Genomic DNA, 13,273 nt, shown 5'->3' with positions numbered 1-13,273 from the left:
TTCCTCTTTCGCACTCAAAATTTTTATACTTACCATCTTCATTGAGCATGTCATAAAGGTTTTTTCTATGTTGGTTGGTGAAAATCCCTTGTCTTAAATGTCCACCTTTAACAAGCTTTTGTGATTTTTTTGCGAGGACTTCATTGGCTATAACCTTCACAAGACTATTAGTAGGATAAGAATAGTGTCCCCACTGTCAATCTTTCACTTGGCAACACTCTGCTGGACTGCTTCTAAACCCTTCTTCATAATTGACTATGTTATCTTATCCACCTCTCACTGTCAATTGTGCCTCCATGACTATCACTTGTAGAATCTTTAAGAACTATCATCTTGCTAATTTGCCTTTGCACTTAACTATCCATCTCTAAATTATACCACCTTTTGAGAGAAAGATACCTCCTTGTAAGATAGATGCAAACCTACCACATTTGTCATTAAGATTTAGAGTACAATTCTTCCAAGCCTAGACCAATGGCATATAGGACAACATTATTCTTTCTTTCTCATGGATTTACATGGGGTTTAATATCTTTGTCTTGGCTTGTTTAGATGTTCACCCCATTAACTTCTCTTGTTGACTCTCCTTATAGCAGCATATGTTACCTTATCACTTCTATTGACTATCTTGTTTTACCTCGTATACTTGGTGTCCTGTATATTTAGAAGCATTGTCATGGAAGGAATATCACATTGTTCTTACTATAACATTTATACTATCACGCATTTCAAATCTACCATGTAATTGTGTTTTTGACATCTTCATTGAGGACATCATCAATTACCTTAGACATAAGAGAAACTAGCATTATCAAAGGTAAAGGCTTAAGATTTCTCATATCCTCAACCATAATGACATAAGATATACAATCATTCTCGTGGAATATCAACCTATGATCTTTTCTTGTGTTTAGAAGATTTTTTTTAATAATTTATTTCATGTCTTCAACAGATACTCGATCACAATGCTCCAAGCATGCCTTTAGGACTGTCATAAACAATCTATCATGGACTGCTAGGATATTATCTTATACATTTGCAATAAATTTCTCCTAACATCATTTTGTTGGCATTACATTAAGTTTGTTGGTATGATGATATTGAGAAGGTTGTTGGAGATTGATGATATAATTGATAAAGGTTGATTATTGTCTTAATAATATTATTTTGTCATTGATGTCAAGCAATTGATTTTCTGACTCAGTGTGATGTTGCCATATCTTAAAGAGTATGTTTTGATGAGTATAAAGATGTCGGTAAGTGACACAGAAAGAATGTGAAAATGAAGGGGAGTAATAAGTTATTCAATGGGCAACTATTACTGAGTTAGACAGTGATGAGATTATGTTATTTTGATTGTTTTGATGTCCTATATATGTGTATTCGAAGACTGAATAAGAAGGAGAAAAGATTTCATGCAACAGAATGAGTAAAGGTTTGATACTGTTCTATTTTACCAAGCAAGGAGCTAGTCGGTAAACACCAAGGTTATCAGTGTCGGTTAAAGAAGACAGAATGTCTATCGAGTAAAGTTCAGTATTTACCGAGTATCAACCGAGTAGTAACAGAATGCATTGGATGAATAAATACATTATTAAATGTAGGATGCCAATGAGCTGGAGATTTATAGAAGATTGGAATGTCGTGCAAGAAGTTTGTTAAGGATCAACGGCAATGAAAATTCAAGAGTTAGATCTACAACACAGATTGAACGGTCATAACCGAGCACAAGTACCAAGGAAGGTATACAAGTTTCAAGGCAAGATAAAACATTTTTCACTTCGAAGGATTCAATGAACCTAGTCAAGTTTGAAGATCTGATGGCTAAGATTAATCATGGGAAATGTGATTAAGGAGATTAAGCAGTTAGGAATTGCTTATAAATAAGGAAAAGTTGATGAACAAAGGATGTGGGCAAATAGAAGAGCAGTGATACTGCAGAGGTGATTACCGAGTACAAAAGATTGAAGATCTGATTGAAGAACAGATTAAGAAGCCCAGCAAGGAGGAAGATAAGTCTTTTGACAAGATTATTTTGAGCACATAGAGTCTGCTTTAACATTTCAGATGTGAAGTTGCAGATATATTTTATTACTGTTATTTATTTTTGTAAGTGACAGGAAATTTCTTAACCGAGTGGACCTAACAGTCTTATTTGTAAATCCACTAGGAAGGTAACATTCTGAATGAGTGTTTGAAATCCTTTGACAAGGTCACTTCTAACAAAGTGCAAGATTCTGATAAATCTGAGGGAAATCCCTTGACCGGGTCACATCTAGCAATGTGTTTATGTAATCTTTAACAAGATTGGCTTTTAACCGAGCATACTCTAGAAGAGTATATTTTCTTAGTGGGTCCGAAATCCCACTGTGGTTTTTCCCTATTTGGGTTTCCACGTTAAATCTAGTGTTAAATGTGTTTTGTTGTTTCAAGTTTATCAATTTATGAGTTTGAATGATTTACAATCATAGTTGCATATCAAGTAAGTTCTACCAAGGTTGAATCTGATGAATAGTTTGAATTGTGAGTTTATCTGATTCACCGCCTCCCCTCTCATCTAACTAACACATTTTACAAAACTCTTAACTCGTCTTACTTTTGACATACCGTGATACTAGGGAAAAGAGGTAAGAGCAGTCATTTACCCCTATGGTAAACTAGAGTGGCATCTTTTCAATTAGTCTAATTATTGGCATCTCTTTCAGTACTTACCAATGACCCTTCCTAGTATATATTCTCACTTAAATGCCTTTATAGATTCTTTTGTAATCTCTTGGATCTTTTCATGCATTCTCATGAGATCACTATAATATATAGTGGCTTTTGACTGATGCATAAATATACATTGTATTCTTCATTATGAGTCCATGAAAATCCCCATAAAACCTCAAGCAAACCAAACAAAACCCTAAGCTTATGTGATGATTTGTCTTTGTCATTTTGAGCTCTTCTTGTATGGGATTGTTTTTATATCAGAAGCTTATCTATCTTTCTTATCACAATTGTTATGTTCCCTTTAAGCATTGTCATTACACTTAAGAGAAAATATTGTTTTCCATGACACTATAGGTTCACATTCTCTTTTCCCCTAGGCCTACCACTATGATGGCTTTTCTTTGCATGATTATGGATCAAAATCTCTATCTTATTGTTTTCACTATTCTTCTTTCATTTCTCATAATGATACTACTAATGTTACCTTCAACTTGGAAAAATAGACTTACATGCTTTGTGCTCCTCTCATATACTTTTCCTTAACTCGTTGTCTTCACAGTTTGACTGCCCATTTAACCTTCATGATTGTCATCTTAGTGGCATTGTACACTTCAATCCTATGTACTTTACATATCATTTATCTTCATCATGATTATATCATGCATGCTTAAATATTTTATACTGATGACTATCTCTTCTCTCTGTCATACAATATTATGGACTAACATTGCCTCATGATTTCCTTGGACAATCATATTTAATAAAGGGATTGTCCTTCATCTATTTGGTTCCAAATGCAAGTATATTTGGTTATCACATGAAACATAAAACCCTAGATTGTCATGTCTTTGATATTGTCCATGTGAATTTTATCATGTGTGTGGCTCTTTGGTAGACTATCATCTATCATTGATATCATCAAGAACTATCCTCTATTTGCATGTTCATTGTCCACTTTCAGACCCCTTATGTTCATTGTTCTTTTGAAAACTTCCATAACAATGAACGCAATTTAAGATCTTTGACATCCTTCTTGGCAAGACAACATGTTTCTATCATTCTAGTATAATTTTTTTCTCTTTCAATAAACCTCTACCCTCCAAGATGATCACTGACCCATATCATATTTGCATTCATATAACCTATCATCTTATTGTCACCACACAAGCTTCTCACTGTTATCAATATCCTCATCCTTAAGTCCTATTTCTTTCTTGGCTACCACACCATTTCATTATTTCCCTCACATGATATAACAAACCCTTGAATGTAAGATAGATATTTGTATACTATAAACCTGAGGTTACATCAATTGTCAAGGTAACCATGAGCTATGATAGAGATTAAAGATGCAATAACAAGTCTTCAAATTCAAAGGGAACTCATATTGTTAGCGACAAACCAAGAGTGAAACAAAATAATAGTCCATGTGATTGTAGCAATTGTGTTGATAATGAAATGAATATAGTGAATCTTCACTAGTCATCTTTTGTATTGTAATTATTGACATTGTGCTTTCTTCCATGTAACTATGAATTGTGCATTGTCCATTGACAGTGTGCATGCACCTTACACTTGTGGTATATGTACAATCATACATTTAACTAATTTGGATGCATACTAAAAATGTAGACTAATGTGGCACATATTGCCTTATAACGTTCCCTAAGAAAGATTTTTTGACTATTCTTCCTTTCTCATTAATTGTTCTATGTTGTACTTTTTAATAGTCAATTGACTATCATATAGATTGTCAACCTTTTGGATTTTGATCCTACTATCCCTACATAGTTTGACCTTCTTGAATTGATATTTTTTCTTCTCATTCCAAAATAGTTGTATTAATTTTAACTAAACCAGATTTATCATACATAGATTGAGACAAAAAGACACAGACTCATAATAATCTACAACAAAAATGAGGAGTATTTCTTTGGTATATAGAAAACATCATGGTCTTGACAATCAAGCCACATGAGGAGATTTTGACATTTAAAACTCTATTGTGACTGTAATACTTAGTTTATTGTTTTCTTACTACAACAATACATAAATTAGTGTCAAGATCTCCTCAAACAAAATAAGTATAAGGTCATACATGATATTTTGTTGTTCATAATAGATATGGTGTATCCTCTTAACTATACAAGGATTGCAACAAAATAAAACAACAAACCTACCTCTTTCTCCTGGGATGAACACGCGAGTGATGATCAATGTTTACTTCATTAAATCTTGCAACCTCTTCTCCAAAACTTCTCACATTGTTTCATTACTCCTTTACCTCTTTTTGATGTGTATAAAATTAGAGCAACAAGGTGTATCCTTCATGGACCTTGTTAATTCTATAAAAACAAAATATGATGACTTCTTCCACCATTACATGCCCTAAAACTCCCTGGGAGAAACTTCCAAATAAGGTTTAGAAACTTGACCAAATGTAGTTTATTTTTGCCTCTTGACTTTTTTTCGGCTAAAACCCTTAGACAAATATTTTGATTCCAAACATGAATTTAGACTCATAAAGTTCCATTAATTCAAACATGTATGGCCTTGTGAGAAATGTTTTCTTTTTTAATCCCTAAAAGACCATGTATTTTAATAGGCCAAGGTACTTTAAAATACATCAACACTACCTTAGACATGTCTAATGATTTTGTTTGAAATGTTTGAAAACCTTTTTAACAAGAGAGATATACATAGAATAAATTTAATGAATGAATTAAATATTTTAATGACATCCACATGACTAAATAATCTATCAGACCAAGAAAAACATCCTTGATTTATCTTCAGACTCTTTTGACGTTAAAACTCCTATTAATTTTGACTAGGAAGTTGGTCATCTGGTTAATATTATCTTCCTCAAATAGTTGATGCATGTTGTCAACAATCAAGCCATGTTCGTATTGAGTACAAATATCCTCATAAGTCATGCATTTCATGATGAAGTTTCATTATGTTTCCACCACCCCCTTATTGTAGAATATGTGATCTCTTTCTTCTAAAGTTTCTTTGGGTATCTTCCACCTACTAGTCTCACATCTAAGATGATGCAATCACATCCCCAATTGTGCAACTAACAACCTTGCTTTCCCTTTAATAATTTCCCCTAAATATGTTTTTCCACCATGATTCTTAGTTGGGTTAAACTATTTGATGTAGTATGTTTTGTTCCGCCTAATCTATTTGTCCACATGGAAATTCTAAACTTTTCAGTTGTATAACTTTTTATTTCTTCATTGGTGTTAGGACATTCTTGAAAATTGATGCCCCTTTTTTTCATCCGTTGTTGTTTTGCTTCATCCAATTTGTCTTCTTATAGTCTATCACCTCCTCCATAAGTTCCATTTTGGCCCAACGATGGTTATCCATGTTTTCAACCTTCTTTATATAATTTACCATTGGGGTTATGGTCAATGCACCCAATGGAAAAGTTCTTAAGACAAAGTAATTTCATATGTAACCATAGTTTTAACTTTGAGATTTCTTGCGATTATATGTTTCTAGATTCTTTCTAGATGTATCAAACTACAACTTGACATGATGTTTCCCCACACTTCACAACCTTAAAGGAAAACTAGCGTGAATAGCAAACCAAATAGGGTTTTCTTGGTTTTCTCATCCCAAAGTTCAACTTGTAGGCACCTATTTTAAAGTAAGTATGAGGATTTCCAACCTCCTTATATCATTTTTGTTCTACAAGTCTCCCAACTAAGCTTATAGTGGAAGTCAATCCCAAGATATTTGTATTCTTTAACTATTTCTAGCGATTTTCCTTCAAAAAGAAACATAATTTTCTTATCTCTTAGATATTAAATGAGAAAGTCATGATTTTGGTCTTAGTGATGTTCACTTGCATATCAACCTCCTAATAAAAGTGTTTTAAGGCCTTCAGACTCAATCCATGATTTTTTTTTGAAATTAGGATAAGATAATCATCATATAAAAGTAGTTTCACCATGTAACCAGCAAGCTGGATACCTTCCCCATCTGTCTTGCTTAACCATGATTCCAACTTATCAATGTACAGACCAAATAGTGTGGCAGATAGAGGACATTCCTTCTTAACTACAATGTTACTACCAAAACACTTAGACATACCTTCATTTGTTCTGATTTTAGCTCTAGCCTTCTCATATAGTTTATGCACAACTACTCTCGTTATCCTCAATTTTGGCTTGCTCAAAATTTTGGGATAACCCCTAAAAAAAATTTCCAATTTGTATCCCATGTGTTCTAAGCACGTTGATCAAGGTAAAATTTTGTTGTCTTTGTTCGTGACTTGGCCCTCAAGAAATCATCTTAATTTTAAGTATCAATTTGTCAATTTGAAAGATTTAGAAAAATACCTTTCAGGAGTTAGTTTTATTTTCTTTATTGAATTTGGTGTCAAATCAGGTCCTAAACCCGATTTTACACTTGTCTAGGGGTTTCTGGTGTTAAATCGAGTCTTAAACCCGATTTTGCACTTGTGTAGTTAGTCTCGGTGTTGTTCGGATCCATAGACCCAAATTGCACTTGACTTGGTGTAGTTCAAATCCATAGATCCAAACTGCACCTAACTTGGTGTAGTTTGGATTCATAGACTCAAAGTCCACCTAACTTGCACTTCCCCTCTTTCTTGGTGTTGGTCAGGTCTATAGGTCCGACATACACCATGATCTTACTTTTTGGTGTAGTTTGGATCTATAGACCTGACCTCCACCTATTTCATCAAATGCATTGTTTAGGTGTAGTTCGGACCTACGGATCCAATCTACACCAACGATATGTTTTACCAAAGTGTAGTTCAGGTCTGTAGGTCCGAACTACACCTAGTTCTGTTGTTCCCATTTTTTATGTGCAGTTTGGGTCTATGAACCCGAACTACTCCTTTACACTTAGACTTGAGTGTAAATCGGGTCTACGAACCCAAATTACACCAATTACACACACATGTAAATAGGGTTCGTAGACCCGATTTACACTTGTTCTACTTATGTGTGTGAAATTTGGAATTTGTTTCTGAAACACAAACACTCAATAATTCATTGCATGCATGGTTAGTTGATCAAAATCAATGAATGTAAAACCATAACAAGTCGACCTATTGCCTCCTAAAATATGCGAGTATAGATTTGCTCTCAGATTTATCTAAGCAATACCGGTGACTAGACTACACCAAGACAAAGGATTTAATCTATATGAATGCAAGATTAAGCTATATGAAATCTAGATGCAAGCAATAATTATCAAGTTATATGATTCTATCAAGCTAACATGATTAAGCTAATATACAATAAGCTAAGATGTAATATTCTCAATGACTCTAGAGCAAAAGCAAAATAATAACAATAAAATCTCTAGCATCTTTGATTGAGAGGTGAGAGCCTGAATTTATAGAAAATCCAGAGAGAAAGCGACGGTCAAGATTGATTGTTGATGAGCGGTCAAGATTCTCCCAAAAGTAGCACAATCCAGGTAATTTGATGTGATTGGCTACTTTCTTCAGATTTGAAGGATATAAGATTGAGCTAAAATTGAGATAAAATCAGAAAAACTGATTTATTCCATTTTCCTTTCTTAAAGCAAGCTTTCTTTGATTTATTCCCTTTTATGATTTATTCCCTTTTATTCAATTTTGCTCCTTTTTTTGAAATTTCTTTTTCAAATTATCTCAAAATAATTCCTTTTTTTTATTTATTTAAATGGAAAATTAATTTATTAATTAAATGTTAGGGTATTTAATTAAATAAATAGGATAATTGTTTAAAGAGATTTTAATGATTTATTTAATTGAAAAGATTAATTTGCCACGCGACATTGATGATTTAGGAATTAATTAATTAGGTGCTCAAAATTGATTTAATTGCCTTTGGTTAGAACTTTGGTGATGTAATCGAGATTAGGGGCACAAGGTTTAGATGACCATTTTTAGGGTATTACATTTTCCCCTCTTTGAATTGATGTGCAAGCAACACATTGATTTAGAGAACAGTTGACGTCGAAGAGATACCGGTAGTAAACTTGATGGATCACGAACGAATGAAGAGAGAGATATTCATCTTGATTTAAAGCGATGAAATCGAACAGATTGATCAAAGCGATACCGATCCTGAAGTTGATTGAACTAGGATCGATGAAGTGCGAAAATACCAATCTTGAACTTGATGGATCAAGAAGCAGGTATCGATCTAGAACTTGATTGAACTAGAATCGGTTGAGCGAAGAGATAATATCGATTCTGAACTTGATTGAACAAGAACCGATTAGTAAAATAGAATGTCCATCTTGATTTGATGAGATGAAACTGAACACCTATTTGGATTGAGTGTTGATCACTGTCAAAAGACTCTTTAAACCCTTGATTAGGCTTAAATGAATAACGAGCTTGATGACGTGTGATGAAAGTGATTACCATTAAGAGACTGATTCAAATGAAGACAATATCAACTTGATTTGGTGCGATGAAACTAATATATGCCCCTAGAGAATGATTTGATTTGAGGAACCTCAACTTGATATGATGCGATGAAGTTGAGATGCCCCTAGCAATGAGGTCTTGTTTGATGAGATTTGATTGATGTTTGATTAATATTTGATTGAAAAGATTTGTTGCTCATCTTTTGATGAAGATTTGAAAAAAAATAAAAAATGCTCGACCTTTGATGATGTAATAACTGATAATGATGATGTAATAAGTATGCCCCCTCGGGAGCGAAATCAAAAGATGGCGAGATACCACAATGATTTGAGGCAATTCAAGTGATAAAAAGATTTAGCGATGATAATTTGAGCACGGAGAATGATTTAAGAATTTATTTGAGATAAATTGAAGGACTTACGAGTTCATTAGAAAATATTTGCACGCAGAGTGGTGCAAAGATTGACCTGAAGATGAATGTGCCAAGTGGTCAACGTTGTGAGAATTTGATTAGAAAAATGATGTCTAATTTCGATTTTGATCCCGAAAATGGACTCAGGATGGTCAATTTAACTAGGGGTACAAATTTCATGTCAATCGGAGCAAGTTTGAAAATTAGGGTTTCGCCTATATAAGGGGTTGAAGGAGTCATTTTCAATTCATTTTTACCTCTCAAATTCAAAAGTTGAAAAAACCTTCGTTGAAAGCAAAATGGCCATTCCAGTGCAAAATCACCGATTTGAGCACCAGAGACGCTACAACCGACCCCAAAACTACGCTCCAGCAGTAAGTCATCGATCTGAAGCCTCGTTTGATTCAAATTTTGTGCATTTTGATTGAGTTTTTTGTACTTTCCATTGTTTTAGGTCATCCTAGGTCGTTTAGTCATATGGTAGAGTAGGTTTTTTCGTACGAAAAACTGCTAAAAATTCTTTACTTGTATGGGCGAGTTAGATTTGTTGTTTGGTTGTTACCCTTGAATCGTACGACTATATTCATGAAATCCCCTTTAGTCGTATAGTTGCTCGTACAAGCTTGTTTACTTGTATGGATAGTAGATAATTATAATACGAGTTGTTGTATTTATATGTTTACTCGTATGGAAAACAATGAGCATTTTGGAGGGTCCAATCATCAAAATTTGATTTTAATTGTTGTTGATTTAGATTATTTAGCACTTTAGACACATTATTAGGTCAAAGTTGATTGCGTAATAATGATATTTCATTCAATTTGCAGGTTTAGTTGCTACATATCTAGTTTCAATGGACATATCCTCCCACGATGAGATTAGCTCAACAATTGATAGACACACAAAGGGGTCATATTGGTTGTGTGGATTCAGATGGTTACTGGAGATGTCTGATATCCATGTGAATCACAGATTACTCATAGCCTTGGTTGAGAGGTTTCATAACGAGCATAACATTTTTCACTTGCCGACTGGGGAGATGGCCATCACTCCCGAGGATATATACAGGATTTTGATGACTTCATTCGCTGGAGACAGGGTGGATTATGATGCCACTCCATGGTCGGGGATTGAGGCGCTAAGGGGAATATTTTGAGATGTTACTATCTTGGATCGTTCCATCACTTGGAATGATATGATGAGTAGATATGGAGAATAACTCCCTCTCACTTGTGTGCTGGCCGAGATTACAGGTTGTTTTGTGATGTCGGACAGGGGTCAACAGGGATTCCTCTGTGGATGGGGCAGGATGCTGGAGAGACTGGTTACTCACCCCATGAGATTAGGGTGGGGTTCATGTTTATTGACCCACATCTACCATGAGATGCACGAGATCACCTATAGAGGGGCGAAGAGCATGGTGGTCAAAGTTTTGGTATTATAGATATGGGCATGGGAGCATATCCCAGTGTACAGGCCTATTGTAGATGATACCCGACAGGATGGGCAGCCATTTGTTTATAGATACACAGGTTACATGACACAACCCCAATTGGGGAAGACTAACTACTAGAGACATCAGTTAGATGATTTGATAGTCGTCATTTGGAGGCCGTACAAGGGTTTAGAGCCATGGGATTACTGGAGGAGGCAGCGGAGGGATATGTTCATGCCCTGACCACTGATTGGGAGATCCTCAGGGATCGTAGAGCGATTTGTTGTCAGTCAGGTCCTGAGGCAGTATGGGAGACAACAGGGCATGTCTCAAGAGTTCACAGTGTATGCTCGATTTGCAGATGAGGAGAGACATGGATGGGGGCCTAGATTATCATATGCCCTTACAATGCAGGAGCTAGCAGGGATATAGACACATAGCTGGGATTATTTGGAAGATGTCACAGATGCAGGGGTTACTCCCCAGTTCAGAGATTATTTTCATAGACATCCATTCCTGAGATTCATAGATCCAACAGAGTGGGCACCTCAAATAGATGAAAGTAGTGATGCCCCAGTGCATGCACAAAGAGATGCAACACCCAGGAGAGTAGGAGGAGACTCGAGTGCTATCTCGAGAAGATCACCCGTTATAGGACTATAGTGGAGATAGGGAGAGGGAGGATCACTTGGTGCAGTGGGAGGTGATTCAGGTGGTGATACCGGAGTGGAGGCTAGAGGTGATGTGGAGATGGGTGAGGGAGAGGGCCCTGGTGATGAGGAGGCAACTCGACAAGTTAGGCAGCGGATGGATGAGCCAGCCAGCGAGGGTGATATACCTAGAGGACAGACGCCACAAGATGTCATTCGTGCATTGAGAGGAAGACTTAGGGGTTTGCAGACATAACTAGCAGTATCACAGACGCAGATAGCGGAGAGAGATCAACAACTTCATAGCATGAGAGCAGAGCATGATAGACTCCAGCATGAGGTGACGTATTAGACGAGCAGGGCATCTTACTATGTTGTAGCTTATAGTGCAGCGGTGCCAACGGATAGGCAGGTGGTGCCCTATTCAAAATATATGGCAAGACCTGAGGGAGCTAGTGCGCCAAGGTAGGATTATGTACCAGCATTGCATCCCCCACCTCCTCCTCCATGTGATGAGGAGTAAGAAGAGAGTTAGTTTTGATGTCTCACGAGATTTTGTATCCCATTTTGGACGTTAGACACTTCTTTCTCTGATGACATTATATATGACATTTTGAGATCATTTGTACCCCATTGACATTGAAATTTTTAAAGATATATATATGAGACACATTATTCGACTTCATTATACTGTGTTGAGTGATGTAGGATGATTCATGAGATGGTTTCAATATGCTTTATTCTATATGATGTCTTATATGTATGCATTTCCTTTACAGTATGGATGTATGTAATGCTGATGATCATGAATGTTTTTTCGTTTTCATATGCAAATAAATGAATTAATGGATAATAATGATTCTGATGCAAATGTGAATGCCATGTTTATTTTTTTCTTTTTCAATGTGATAATATGGATGCAAATGAATATGCAATGGATTCGTGGATCTGCTCATGTATGCGACTAACATCTCGTGTAGGGATTGTGATGGCAATACACAGGTACTCAATCATGCCAAAGATAATGATATGCACTTAACCACTTGGTAGAGAAATGATGATTGTTTCAGATTCAAGCTTCATTCAAAGGAAAGAAAAAGTAAAGTTATCATGCTGAAATTTCTTGAAATGCACAAAGCTTAGTATGAATGCAACCTAAGACTTTAGTCAGTAGATTTGTTATGCTATTTATCATCACTGAGCATTTTAAAATGTCGGAGATAGACAAAAGCACCAAGGCACAAAGAGCCAGGATGACTTGAATGTCATGTCCTTTTGATTTAGCAAGCGAACATAAGCACCAAGGCATAAAGAGCTAGGATGACCTGAATGTTGCTTGCGTGCAAACACACCAAACAAAGCAAAGTTCCTTTTTTTCCACTATGCAATAGTGATTATCTTGTCCATAATGACCCTTTTATCGTTCTTATCCTAGGATAGATTAAGCATGAATTCAGATTGCATAATAGAGAAAGTTACTCAAAACAGACAAGGAAATAGTTCCAACCTCCCTATAGCATACAAATAAACGGAGTCAAGGTATGTATGGCAATTTCACCTTGATGTGAAAGCACTTATCACAGACACCCAGTTTATGAGATGATTCCAAATCATCGAGATCATTCCTTCAAGTAGAAAATAAAGAAAAGTATTAT

Source organism: Cryptomeria japonica, chromosome 3 (genome assembly GCF_030272615.1).
Source record: "Cryptomeria japonica chromosome 3, Sugi_1.0, whole genome shotgun sequence".
Lineage (NCBI taxonomy): Eukaryota > Viridiplantae > Streptophyta > Pinopsida > Cupressales > Cupressaceae > Cryptomeria > Cryptomeria japonica.
Note: the sequence above shows the minus strand (reverse complement) of the source record.